Below are 12,058 nucleotides of genomic sequence, written 5' to 3'. Positions count from 1 at the left end.
TAATTCATATTCCCTAAAATTCACTCTTTTAAAGGGTACAACTCAATCGTTTTAAAGTGTGACCATCAGCATCTAATTCCAAAACCCAAAAGAAGCTTTTTGCCCATCCATGGTCACTTCCCTTTCCTTCCTCTACTCCACTCCCAGCAGTCACTACTCGACTTCCAGTATATAGGATTTTCCTGCTAGGGACACTTCATAATGGAATTATACAATACGTGGCTTGTTGTGTCTGACTCTTCGAATTTTTTTTTTAATTGGCATGTACAAATGGCACGTAGTAAGAGATTTCATCATGACATTTCCATGTATGTAAATAATGTACTTTGGTCATATCCACTACCTCCATTATTCTTTCTTATCCTTCCTCCTTTCTCCCCATTTTCCCTTCCCCTTCTATCTCTACAGTAGTCCCCCTTTTACTTTCATGACTTAGTTTTGTTTTGTTTCCCCCTATCTTTCACAAATGAGAGAAAACACAATACTTGTCTTTCTGGAACTGGTTATTTCACTTACCATCATGATCTCCACTTCCATCCATTTTCCAGCAAACAATATACTTATAAAAGTATGGGTGGTATATATGCCCCATTTTCTCTTTCCATTCATCTGTTGATGGGCACCTAGGCTGATTCCATCATTTGGCTATTGTGAATGGTGCCGACATAAACAGGGGTGTGCAAGTATCACTAGAGTGTCTGGCTTCTTTCACTTGGCATGTTTTCAATGTTCATCCATATTGTAGCATGAATTAAAACTTCATTCTTTTTTATGGCTAAATGGTTTTCTGTGCAATGGATATACCACATTGTTTTTTACTCATTAGTTGGTGGACATCTGAGTTATTTCCATCTCTTGGCTATTAGTATTAATGCTTCTATGAACATTCATTTGCAAATGTTTATATGGACATGTTTTTGGTTCTTTGAATCTGTACCTAGGAGTAGAACTGTTCAAAATTTTGAAGAACTGGCAAACTGTTTCCCAAATTGGCTGCACATTTCACATTCCCATCAGCAACATACTGTATGAGTGCTCCAATCTCTCCTATATGTCTTTTTGATTGTGGCCGTCGTGGTGGATAGGAAGTGGCATCTCATTGTGGTTTTGATTTGAATTTCCCTAGTGGCTGCCAATCCTGAGCATATCTTCAAATGCTTCTTCACAGAAATATCTATGCTATGCAAATCCTCTGCTTACTTTTAAACTGAATTATTTGCCTTTTATTATTGAGTTGTAAGAGTTCTTTCTTCTTGCTATTTTTGAAACTCCAGTCAAGAACTTTCTTTCTGGAACACTTTTCCCCACTCTCCAATATTCTTTGAAGGCGCCTACATGTTAATGAACCCTTTGTATCTGGAACCACTATCATCTGAAGGGCCCAGAACACTTCCACTCTCTCCTGCTGACCGGGAACCCTCCTTACTCTCATCCTGAAGGTTGTACCTCCACCCTGTTCACCCACAACTAGTTCTCCTGTCATCACTAGAACTCACCTGCTACTTCAGCAAATTTGCAGAATAGAGAACTGAACAATAGCTTCTTTGACCACCATCACACCATCATACAAGACAATCCTTTGTCTTGTATGCTCTGAAAATTGTTTATATGCAGACACAACTATAAGCCTTCACATTCACTCTCCATCATACCACCACCCTAAAAAACTCCTCTTTACACAAGTGCAAACCCCTCATCTACATTATCACAGCCCAGCCCCTCCACGGAAACTTTCCTAGACTCCACAGCTTAAAATGCTTCCCTCTGAAATTAAAAAAATAATAATAATCACTTAGAGAGTTCATTAATCAACCAGCATCCATAAAATGTCCCTATATTACAGGGATCTATTAGGTGAGACCGCCTCACTCCACAGCTGATATTAAACGACATACAGAATTATTAGAAAGTGCTAATTCAACAATGAGGTCCTATAAGATTCACACACAATCTCAAAAATGTTCTATGTTCCTGGAAATGTTGACTGGAATAAATATAGCCAAGTTTTTGTTGTTGCTGTTGTTAAATGTAGGACTTCTCAGTCTTTGATATGATGATCACATGTTAAGAATCCCCATAAAGGAGGAAATAAAAGGCAGTTCTTCCGAAATTGATTTGCCCTTTACAAGAGCACACCTATTAACATCCATCCTGATAGCATTCTTACAACTGAGCTAATTCAATTACTGCTCAATTCTGTCGACTAAGCAACACTGAGTAGAAGCCATATTTTCTACTGGGATAAGAAAATAAATTTGCTTTGTTTTAAGATGTCATCAATTGGTAGACACTCTCAACACACTAGGTTACAGAGAAAGACACTGTATATCAAATGTGTTCATTATGTTTAAGATCAGTCTGAATTTTTGAAATTGGAAATATGCTGAAATGTGAAAAAATGTATCTTAGAATTGAGCTAATGCAAAACTAGGTGTTTGTTTAAAAGCACCGCTAGGAAGGTTGAGAACAGTGTTTGAAGAAAGGGCCTTGACTCTCTTTGACTCAGTAATAACAGCCTTGTTGACCAAAGAGAAATAAAGTATCATAATGATTATGTCACAACAGACTTATTTAAAGGGAGCAAAGATACCAGGGGGTCACTGCTAAGAAAAGAAAACAATGGTGATAAGGAAGAAGGCTTCTCACACTGGAAAAAATCACAGCAGCAAAAAGTAGGGGAAACACCCAAAATATAAACATCAAATTATGGGAAAGAGTTTTGAAACAGAAATGTTCCCTGCTTATGGTAAGTGGGAGGAACCATTTAAATAAGCTATCAAATCTTAAGAATTACAACCCAAAAGCTGTCCCTTCACCAAGTGCTGATTACTGTCAGGAAATCAGGTTTGAACCTTGTGGTTTTATCTACTAAAACACTAAGTGGTACACTTGAGTTTTTGAATAGATTTCTGATTAACTGATAGGTTTCTCTAGTGTTAATCATTTTAACACTGACACAATGCACAAATGGAAAGCTGAGATAAAGATGATGGTCAGCTGGGATTCCATTCACCATAGTAACACAAAAACTAGTTTAGTGTTGACTGACCTCCTCATGCACCTTGTCTGTGTGGGTTCCACATTACATAAACTACTTCTTCCTTAGGGTGTTATGTCAAGAACCCTCCAGACTCAAGCAGGCTCCTGAAGCCTCTGAATCAAAGCAGTTAAAATTCAAGGTCATAGCAAGTCAAGGCAAGCTCTCTTCACAGAACATGGATGGTTTGAGGGACAAGGAATTTAGTTTAAGATTGAGTTGAGCCCAAACAGTGCTTTATTGTAGGCCACTTCTCCCACAGAACCCTGTGGATATTGCACCACCTGAAGGCCAGCAGCCACTATCAAGGCCATATCCTCCAGAAGGCATGGCCTCTACGGGACAACTGTCATGGAGTGTACATCACTCTCTCCAGAAGACTTGGGTAAGCTGTTCATTCAGAGAAGATGCACTGAAAATCCTTTGTAAATTTGTTCCTAAGTGATTTTACCTGTCCTGAAACTCAAAGGTTCAAGCTACCAGAACTGTATGCAACCTGCATTCCACAAACATCTGAAAACCTCCAAAGAAAGGAAATAGAGGAGTTTCTGGATTTATCAATGTAAGGGTCACCAATCTTAGTCTACCCAAGTGATCTATAAACCAGAGGCTGTGTATTTTACAGTATGAAAGGGGGGAACCCTATCTTTATGTAAAATTCATTCATTTGAAGAGCAACCAGTCATCAAAACTTGACAATAGAAAGTGGTACAGGAACTAGACTGTAAACTGCTGAAAGCAACTTCCTAAAACACCTGGAAGAAACCCTGTGTCTACAGGCATGGCCTGGGAGCTAGCAAGATTAGCACTATCTGAAATCAGAAGTGTGAATTGTGGCACTGCATCATAGACCTTGAGAATCAGACCTGTGGATTAACAAGCTCTCCAGGAGATTCTAACGCTCATATCTGGCACCTCGGCCCTGCAATAAGGGAACATACATACGTGCAGTGGTTCCGGTATGTATGTTCCCTTCTTAACTGAATAACAGACAAGCTCCCCTGTCCTTGCTTCTGATTGGCATTGGCTTTTTGAATCACACAGACTGATTTCACCAATGAGGGGCTGAGTCCTTAGTTCAAGGTCATGATGAAAAGCCAAGTCAGAGCTCTATCCCAGGGCTTGCTGATTTCTTCATCAGCCTTGGATCTCAAACCAAGGCCTTGCTGACTTGACAATTCTGGGGCTCAGGATGATGAATTGATAAGGCAAACTTGCTGGTCCCTTAATCTGTACTACATTGCCTCCCTCAGAAAGGTGTGAGGGGTTTCCAACCCCTAAACTCGGGAGATGGATTTGAGTTGGGTTGGGAGCAAATAAACCTCTTAGTGGGGAGTACACAGGGGATGAAGAAATAGGTGTTTTGTTATAATTAAGAATGTTAATTTAAAAAACTGATCACAGAGACAATGCCTAAGACATGAATAATATTGTAAAGTTTTCTTAGCACTTTTCATTTCCATTGTCTTTCAACAACCCTGCAATGGAGAAGGATAAGGTCAGGATTACCCCTCAGTTCATAGAAGACAAAACTGAAGCTCAGAGTGACTAATAATTTGTCCATCACCCTTGTCACAGCTGTAAAGCTGCAACTTGACCTCAGGTGTACTTGACTCCACAACCTGTGTATTTTTTCCCAAAGTGGGCTGTCCCCAAGGATAAAGTAGAGAACATCTAACAGAAACAGTGAGCCCCTAAAACATGGCACTTGAGCAATGTGTGGGTGCCCCTTTAAGAACTTAACACACAAACCCAACAGCCAAGGTGTTCAGCCAAAAAAAAAGAGAGAGGCATATTTCTAGCCTGCATAATCATTTCTGGATTGATTCCCACTAGCAGCCTCTGAGGGGAACAGCGGCTCACTGCCTGGGCTGAAGCTCCTCCACCCCCCTGGGTCATGACAGCACGGCTCTGACTTGTGCGCAGGCAAAATCCCAAAACTCTCGAAACAAGAAGTGAAAAAAGTGGAGCATCCTCCGTGCCCTTGCAATAGGCTCAATGCCAGTTCCAAGGTGCTGGGGTCGCCTACATCCTGACCTTAGGAGAGGGTGGAATGAAGTAGACATTCCGTGAACTCGCTGGCCCTATTCTTTCCCACCCAACTCCCTGGGGAAGAATAAATACTAGGCGAGGGTTCACTATGAAGTCAGATAAACCCCACGCCCCCTTTCCTAAGGTACAGTATGTCTTTCTAAACTCTCCATCTGCCACTCCAGGTCTAGTCCTTTGCGACGATGAAACGGGTGGGGTGGTGGGGCTTTTTCACGCTGAAGAAAGGCTAGAGGAAAAATCGGGCCATCCACCCACTCCAGCCACGTTGCCCCGCCATGTGTGTGAGACTGGATTCTGGCGCGCATCGCAAGAGCGAATTCGGAGCCCCGCGCCCTTGGGCACATCTGAGGTTGGGGAGGGGACATCGCCCAGTGCAAAATGCCCTAGAGGAAGGAAGCCATGCCCGTGTGAAGAGCCAGCCTCAGTTTTGGCAGCAATAATTTTCCGAAAAGACACCAGGGATTACAAAGATCAGGGTTATTTGCTGATTTCAGCCCGGGTGGAAGAGCTCAGTTTAGGGGCCCAGCGGACCTGAGTTCCCCACAATGAGAGCCTCCAAGCGGCATCCTCGGGAACTATACCACAGCGGGGACAGTGCAAAAAGAAGGACTCCAACCTCAACTTTCCAGAGGAAACTGCTGCGCTCTGAGGTCTGCTTAATCTTGCACTCGCACCGGGTCCCAGGTTTCTAGTGAACCAGAACCGAGTCCCCTTCCGCGCGCACAAAGCAGCTGTGCCCAGACGCGCAGCCCCTTCTCCCACCGCCCGCCAACTTGAAAGCATCTCTGCGGGTTCCTGCTCACTTCTCCTGCCCTGCAGCCGAGCCCCCTGCCAGGGACCGGGCGCCCCAACAGCCACGACACTATCAACCGCCTGTTCCCCGTGGCCCCGACCCCACCTCGCCCACTGGTTTCCCCACGCCCCAACCGTACCTTGCAGCCTGGCTCGTGTCCGGGAGGTGCCAGTGCGCGGCACGCGTCCCAACCGGCAAGACTCTGCCCCGGGGGCTGCCCCGCGTGGGGCTCGGAGCTCCGGACCCGGCTCGGCCCGGCCGGGTGCTGGCTCGCTTCTGCTCGCTGCTCCCGCGCGGGCTCCTGCTGCGGCGCGCGAGGAGGGAGGGGTCGCGGGAAACTCCCGGCAACTCCAACTCCGCGCGCCGAGCTCCCGCCGCAGCCGCGCGTCCGCCCGCCGCCGCCGCCGCCGAGTGCGAGCGCGTCGAAGCCAACCTGCCCCCGCGCCCGCCTCTGAGCATGCCCAGTGCCGCCGTGGGCGAGCCGAGCGCCCTGGCCCGGGGCAAAGAGCAGCCGCTGGGGGCCGCCGCCCGCCCGGGGCTGCAGAGCGCAGGGAACGAGCGGAGGAAGGGTAGGGGCGCGGGCCCTGAGCGCGGGACCCAGGAGAAACCGGTCAGTGTGTGCAAGGCAGTGCGAGTTTCAAGGCTCGTGGAAGTTTGCAGACTGACAAAGATGAGTCGCTTTGGCGAGCCGCTCTGCAAGACCGTATTAGGAAGGACAGCCAGGAAACATTTATTCTCTTAGGAAAGAACAAGTGGGCCCGGCAGATGGTTTTTTTTTTTTATCCACTCGTTCCCCTGCTTCGGGTGGCAAACTCAAAGAGCTAATGGGGCCTGGCAGGCAGTGTAAAATGAGTGAGAGCGGTAGTAGGAAGACAGCTGGGGAGAGCTGCAATGGCAGGCCGGCTGTTCTGCTCTAAAAGCCTATTGCTATCATGCAAGAATTCACACCTGCTTTTGCTGGATTTTGTGATTTTTCAATACATGGCAGAGATCTACATTTTTTCATGTAAATATTCTGCTTATCAAATCTTGCCAAAATACTCTAATCTTTTCGAAACACCCTAGAGCAAACTAAACATGTCTGGGTCCCTTCTTTGCTCAGCCGATTTGAGCCAATGTATTCTGCATTCTTGTAGCAGAGAGGTGCTGAGTGCCCACTGTGGTTTAGGAAGGCGCTGGAAAGGATCCAAGATGATTCAGACTGCCTTCATAGTAGTAGGGGAAATAGGTTTCCCTGACAGAAGAGAGCTACTGATTAAAGCCAGAGCATTCAGAAAGAGAGAACTAATGTGGAAAGGGGTTGTGAGAACTAACTTTGAGGAAACCACATTAGCACCTGAGTGAGAAGTCACTGAAAAATAAGTAATAGACCCCCTCAGAGACACTTCAGAGTCTGAAGCAGAAGGCATTAACAATAACGCTGAGCCTATCTTCATTTGAAAATTCGATATTTTTTCATCATGCACTTTTGCATCAATTTCGATTTTTAACCCATTGCATTAAAATATTGATCTCGATTGCTGTATTCTTTGACAAACCCTTAAATTCTGTGTTCTCCCTTACCTTAGCTTGGCCCTGCTTGGTTGGAGTAAAAGGAGCAAGACTTAAAGGGAAAAAGGATTACAGGGATGATGGGGACTCAGGTAGAGGAATTGGTTGACAGCTTGCAGAGATGCTGAGGAGAGTGAGTGGCAAAATCAAAGCTCAACTCTGGGAATCCTGGCTAGGAAGGTGATTTGGAGGGGAAGAATGGGAGGAATAAAGATGACTGGGGCATGCTTGCTGTTTGTGTAAAACCAGAGGGAGTTCCCTGATAAACTCATGCCTGTCTCTGGAGAGACACACATGGGGTTAGCTTATTCCCAACAGGTAGTTCTTGAGTGGGGGAGGAGGCTGGTCTAGCCTCAGCCATTTCCCCATCAGGTTTAGAGGTGGCAAGTAGCTCCTCCTCTAAGCTGTTATTTCTCCATCTATGAAATGGAAAACAATTTTCTCAGAGTTCATGTGAGGATTTGGAGAAAGAGTGTATGATGCAGTTTTGTAAATGGCAGTACTTTAACCAAATACAAGGCATTGTTCTTGTCTATACATCAGCTATATCAAATCTGAATTGAAATAAGGAAGTCCTACTGCTTTGCAAAAGTTGTCTTAGTAGCAAGTTTCATTGACTTAGCAAACTCTTTAAATGTACTTGGATGCTGTTTATAAAACTTTGGAATCAGCTTTTGGGTGATTCAACAATTTTTTTCAAGTGAGACATTCCTGCATTATACTAGTTTCTATAGTCAGTCACCTCCTCCTTCCTAACCACTTTCCTTTTTTAATCTTCCCTTTCATCTTTCTTTTCTAAATATTGAATGTCTAGTTAAGATCACTCCTCCTTCTATACAAAGTGCCCTCTAACCCTCATGCAGGTTATCAGTGTAGTATCTGACCCAACCAGACAGGCACCCAAGGCGTGTCTCAGTTCTGTGTTGTGAGTGGTTCTTCCTGCAGGTGTCTCATCAGTTGCCACATTCATAGAGAATGGACCACTGCTTATTTGTAGGAAGCATTTTAAGCATGCAGAACTCTCAAAGGAAAAAAAATGCTTGGGTGTTTACACAAGAGGCCTTCCAGAAGTTATGGAAAGGAGGAAGTATATAGCCCAGGACCTATCACATAACAGGTAGTTACAAATATTTGCAGAATAAATATCAGTTTCCATCATCAAAATCTTCTGTGTCTCTGTTCTACCTCCCACAGTTCCTAAGAATTATTATTTTTAAAAAATCACAATAATGGTAAGGTCATCAAGAACAGGATGTAAACATTGATGTAGGGAGGGGTTCTGCTTTCTCAAGTAAGGTACTTTGCTTACATTTTATGCTGTTTTCTCTTTCTTTCTTCTTCTTGTTTTTTTGGTTTTTTTTGGTGCTCAGGTTTGGACCCAGGGCCTCAGGCATGCTAAACACATGCTCTCCCACTGAACCACCCCCACACACCCTTCTGTTCAAATTTTAAATTAGTTGTTGCATTTTTAAATTCTTATTAGTAAATAACATGTGGTATTAAAAAAGAAATGCAGTACATAAAAAAGCTCAGTATAGAGAGAAGACAGTTTCCCTCTGCAAGAGCTATTATTCTTGCCTGTTTCTTGCATACAGTTACAGAAGTACAATATGCGTGGACAGCAAGCTTAATTGTTTTTGTTTTTAAAGTCTAATTGTTAAATGATAGAACTGAAAAATCCTTGTAGTACATCTAGATGCCCCATTAGGGACTTTTAAATTGCTGTTACATTGCAAGGAAAACATAAAAATGAACTTTCCTTGTAGCACAAGTAAACTCATGGCTGCTAGGACACCAGACCAAATGACAAAACCCTCTAAAGAGCATAAGTGCTGCAAGAAAAAACCGAGTTCATCTAGAGTTGCCCTGAAACTCATGATACTCACTGTGAACCACAACTTAAAAACACCCTTGGGTTCAGGTATCTTAGGCTGCCTAGGGCTGTTGATGAAAGTGCCATCTAAATAACAAATGGAATGAATTGACGTGGGCACAGAGAGCTTGATCCATGGAATCAGGCACTGTAAACATCACTATTTTAATAGCATCACTTATGATAAAACATCATCAATCACAGTGTCTTCAATACTAAGGAAATATACATACATACAAATCCTTCTACTATGACAGCATAGCTAGTACCTTTTCAAATTCTTTGTTCTAATGATGTGACTTTAAGTAAGAAACCCAGGAATTCATCAGTTTATGGACTTTTTAGGTTAAATTACATCTAAGTGACATTTTTATTGGTCATAATCTCTTGAATATTGGGAATTTCATAAGATTCAATCTTCATTACATTCCCCCAAAATTTTAGAAATAGAAGAGTCCTTCCTTTAAGCTGCTTAGAATAGCATTCATTTTCCTACAAGAATCATGTCACTAAACTTATTCCAAGAAACCTATTTACTATCTGAGGTTTATAATTCTAACAGATTCATATCAAGTTTTGAAGCTATGTCATTTCTATATAGAGGAACAGGAGGAAATTTCTCTTCTTCTCTGGGTAAGAACAGACACCCGCCATGGTTGGTCTTAAACTTCCTAGCATTCTGGTGAAAACCTTTTTCCATGCACCTATCATCTTCACTCTAGTTTTCCTATCTAACCCAACTTCTCTATTACTCTCTATTTCTAAAGACCAACATTGGTTTAGCATACTACAAGTAATAACTGAGTAAAATAACTTGATTAGATCAGTTCATGCTCCTGTGTGGAAGACATATGCAATTTAAAGAGTATTTTGTGGTCTCAAAGGAACATTATCATAACAAAATTTTGGAGTGTGGCAAATGGCAAGAAGTATGCAGGATGATCTAGCACTTGCCTAGAATGCAGAGGGCCTTGAATTTGATCCCCATCACCAGAAACAATGAAAAAGAAAAAGAACAGTGACATGAAAAAGAATTCTGAGAGTAAGTGGTACAAAATGTCAAGGAAGGGAAGAAGTTTAGTAACCTATCATTCTATACTTTTATAATTTCTTCCCATTCTCCTTCAAAACTATGGATTCTTGGAATTGTGGCTGCAGTGGTAAAGTGCCTGCTTTGCAAGCACAAAGCTCTGAGTTCAAACCCCTATTCCATCAAAACTATGAATTATTTTAAGGTTTGGGACTCTGTTTTGCTTTTCAAGATAGTTCCTTTGGCAGTAGGAGTGATCCTCTCAGACTAGGGATAGGATGATGGGTTTTGCAGTCTATGCATCATCTGTAAAGTGATTGAAACCTGTTGCTTCGAGTGGCATCAATACAGTGGGGTCTGGGGTAACTGTGGGCTCAGATGGACCCATGGAGCATGTAGTGAAGATTCTGTTCTGTTTCTCACACAGTTAGCCTTGGTATTTAGTTTTTAACCTGTTAAGAATTTTAGTAGGTATATAACTGGAGTCCACCTTCTTTTTTGACTGAATTTCCATGTTACAGTATTCTGTCCCCAATTTACTAGGTGTATGATTTATTTTTCTTATATGCGTTAAGAACCAACATAAATATTGACTATTGGTATCAAATTTGGTGACTCCTCAGCATACTGTAAGATGGAAGACTTCTGAAAGGGCAAACTTCAGTTCTTTGTTGCTTCCCTCTCCCTTTGTTGGTCTTCTACTGTTCTCTAAACTTTGTTCTGCTTCTGAACTCCTAAGACATTTAAGTTTCATATATTAACATCTAGATAATAGAGACTAGATGGAGAGACAGTTCCTTTGGGAAGAAATGAAACCAAAGCAATTTTTGTCTTAAAAAAAGACTTAGTTACATCTCAGCATTTGGTTACATCTGGAACCTGGTTATTCATTAGTAGTTTCTTATCCATGTCTTTCCAGATTGATTGTTAGTTCCTTGAATGTTGGGAACAAGTCTTAGAGGTCTTCAATTTCCCAGACCCAATGACTAGCACTGAGGCAGACTTGTAAACAAATGACAATTACAACCTGTCACCATTTGAGTGAGTCATCAGGGAGAGGAAGCAAATAGTTCATTTTAGAGATAAGGAATCTGATATTTAGAACACACACATAAATGTTAAATTATATCAGCAATAAGTTTTATAATCAAAAGGCACATTGTGCTATTAAAATTCTAGATAAGAAATAGTGTAATGAAGGAAAGACTTTTTGAAGATCTAATGATTAAGCTGAGGCCTGCAGGATAAATCAGAAATAGACAGGCAAAAAAGAAGCAAAGAAAGAACTGAAGGCAGAGAAAATAGCAACTACAAGGGGACTGCATTTGGAGGGTCACTTAAGGTGAAAAGGCACCTTAAAGGCCTTTAAGTTTAACTTGTCACTAACCCCACAGATTTCCCAATGTAACTCATCATCTAATAAGATCAGCTGTCATAAAGAAAGACACTGCCTGGACAAGGGACATCACACAAAGTGATGTGGAGAAGCAGCAAGCCGTGGTAGAAAGGGCATGGGTTTTATAACAGACAGATTTGGGTTTGAAACTGTTTCAGGTCCTTTCCTTAGAACCTCTGGCAAATTCAACAACTTCTCTATCATATTTCTTATCTCAAAAATATGTGTATTACTATCTAGTTATGGTTCAAATTGGAGGGTTAAAAGGGAGATCATATATAATATACTTAGCATAGTACCTGGCACATAGAAAACGCTGAATAAAT

General features: G+C 42.3%; 1 protein-coding gene across 1 annotated transcript in view; it reads right to left on the bottom strand.

Moving 5' to 3' along the window:
- The window catches only part of LOC141410468 (dual specificity protein kinase TTK-like), a 93,074-nt gene extending 86,583 nt beyond the window's left edge, over positions 1-6,491 (bottom strand). Inside the window, exon 1 of the mRNA XM_074068295.1 lies at positions 6,022-6,491. The gene's annotated coding sequence lies outside the window, so the exon portion shown is untranslated. The remainder of the gene's footprint in view (positions 1-6,021) is intronic.
- Between the last annotated feature and the right edge of the window lie 5,567 nt (positions 6,492-12,058).

Source organism: Castor canadensis, chromosome 3 (assembly GCF_047511655.1).
Source record: "Castor canadensis chromosome 3, mCasCan1.hap1v2, whole genome shotgun sequence".
NCBI lineage: Eukaryota > Metazoa > Chordata > Mammalia > Rodentia > Castoridae > Castor > Castor canadensis.
This window is presented reverse-complemented; position numbering and strand designations above follow the sequence as displayed.